At 45.7% G+C, this 2,299-nt stretch overlaps 1 protein-coding gene and 1 pseudogene across 1 annotated transcript in view; both read left to right on the forward strand.

Annotated features, from left to right (window-relative positions):
- The window catches only part of GALM (galactose mutarotase), a 72,199-nt gene that overhangs the window by 58,541 nt on the left and 11,359 nt on the right, over positions 1 to 2,299 (forward strand). The gene's annotated exons all lie outside the window — the stretch shown is intronic.
- LOC105979388 overlaps positions 223 to 2,299 on the forward strand; it is a 3,259-nt pseudogene continuing 1,182 nt past the window's right edge.

The raw sequence follows: 2,299 nt of genomic DNA on the forward strand, positions 1-2,299 counted from the left end.
TTTCACGTATTACCTTTTAAGTGGCTTCTTTTGATCGTGTGTGCTGTTGTGTTCGTTCTGGCTGGTAGCGACTCTACAGGACAGCGTCGATCACTACAGCCTGGGAAACTGTGGGAGATCGCCAGGGCTTGGCTCCCACCCAGGCGCTGGCAGGTTCCAACTGCTGAGCTCTCGGTGAACAAGCAGGGAGCCGCGTGCCACACTGATTCCACTGCGGACATTATGACCAGTTGCTGTGCTGTCGACTCCGAGCCACGTGACCGCACGTGGGTGCGCGTGGAGCTGGGTTCCACAGGGTTTTCAGCGACATGTTCTGGGGGAAATCGATCCCCAGACCTGTCTCTGAGGAATACCTGGATGGACTCCACTCACAAAGGTTTCCATTTGTAACTGAGCTAGTGAACTGTATGCACCGCCCCAGAGACTTGTGGGTAAATCTTACCTCTTCAAAATATTGGGCTTTTTGCCTTCTCAAGAAGAGCCAGGGCAAGGGAAAAAGATGCTCTTAAAGTATGTTTCCAGATCTATCTAGATAAGATAGGCGGATGAACAATCTGGAGGAAAAACAACGGGACCAAGGGTTCTGGGGGACATGGGATAAGGAAGGTGGGGGAAAGGAAGTGGTGTTAACAAACTCAGGCACAAGGGAACAACAAATGATCCAAAATCGGTGATGAAGAGGGTATAAGAGGCCTGGTAGGTCTTGATCAAGGGCAATGTAATGGAGAGGAATTACTGAAACCCAAATGAAGGCTGAGCATGATAGTGGGACAAGTGGAAAGTAAAAGGATATAGAGGAAAGAACTAGGAGGCAAAGGGCATTTATGGAGGTCTGAATACAGGCATGTTCATATGTAAATATATTTATATATGAGGATGGGAAAATAGATCTATGTGCATATATTTATGGGTTTAGTATTAAGGTAGCAGATGGACATTGGGCCTCCACTCAAGTACTCCCACAGTGCAAGAATATTTTATTCTATTAAACTGGCATTCTATGATGCTCACCTTCCCAACACGATTGCTGAAGACAAAGTGGGTGCATAAACAGATATGGTGAAGAAAGCTCATGGTACCCAGATATGCAAAGATCTAGCATCTGGAGTCTTAAAGACTTCAAGATAAACAAGCAGCCATCTAGCTGAGAAGCAACAAAACCGACATGGAAGAAGCACACCAGCCTGTGTGCTCATGAAGTGTCAATGGGATCAGGCATCAGGCATCAAAGAACAAAAAACCGTATCATAGTGAATGAGGGGGAGTGCGGAGTGGGAACCCACAGCCCATCTGTAGGCAACTGGACATTCCCTTACAGAAGAGTTGCTGGGAGGAGACAAGCCAGTCAGGGTGCAGTGTAGCAACGATGAAACATACAAGTTTCCTGTAGTTCCTTAATGCTTCCTCCCTTTCCTCCCCACCCCCACCCCCACTATCATGATCCCAATTCTACCTTACAAATCTGGCTAGACCAGAGGATGTATACTGAAACTGGAACTGGAAACACAGGGAATCCAGGACAGATGATCCCTTCAGGACCAGTGGTGAGAGTGGTGATACTGGGAGGGTATAGGGAAGGTGGAATAGAAAGGGGGAACCAATTACAAGGATCTGCATATAACCCTCCCTGGGGGACAGACAACAGAAAAGTGGGTGAAGGGAGATGTCGGACAGTGTAAGACATGACAAAATAATTATAATTTATAAATTATCAAGGTTTCATGATGGAGGGGAGTGGGGAGGGAGGGGAAAAATGAGGAGCTGATACCAATGGCTCAAGTAGAAAGCAAATGTTTTGAGAATGATGAAGGCAAGAAATGTACAAATGTGCTTGATACAATGGATGGATGGATGGATTATGACAAGCATTGTAGGAGCCCCCAATAAAATGATTTTTTTAAAGTATGTTTCAAAAAGGATGTTACTTGATTGCATGATAATGCTTCCTAATTGATTGAACTATTGAATTTTATGGCGTTCATTATAGCTCCATGAAACTTTTTTTTTTTAATGGTGTGACGTAGTTTTCCTAAAGCTCACTCTGGTCAAAGGAAAGGGTTCTTCTGTGCTTCTCAAATTCTCTCGTTTGAACAGTGGACTCTGGACTCCAGGAAAGTATCACCCAGGCCCCAGTGTCTCCTTGCATACCTTGTACTTCAGGTCCCTAATGGCTCTGTGTGGCTTTAAGGACCCCCAGTCAGCACACCCAGCAAGGCTGCCTTTCTGAAAGTAGCTCCAAGTTGAACCCCTTTGTGACTTGTTGGACCTACTGTACCCACCTACATCTTCTGCCTTTGAT

This window comes from Echinops telfairi, unplaced genomic scaffold (genome assembly GCF_000313985.2).
Source record: "Echinops telfairi isolate 266 unplaced genomic scaffold, ASM31398v2 ScPeMD7_10;HRSCAF=50, whole genome shotgun sequence".
NCBI classification, from domain to species: domain Eukaryota; kingdom Metazoa; phylum Chordata; class Mammalia; order Afrosoricida; family Tenrecidae; genus Echinops; species Echinops telfairi.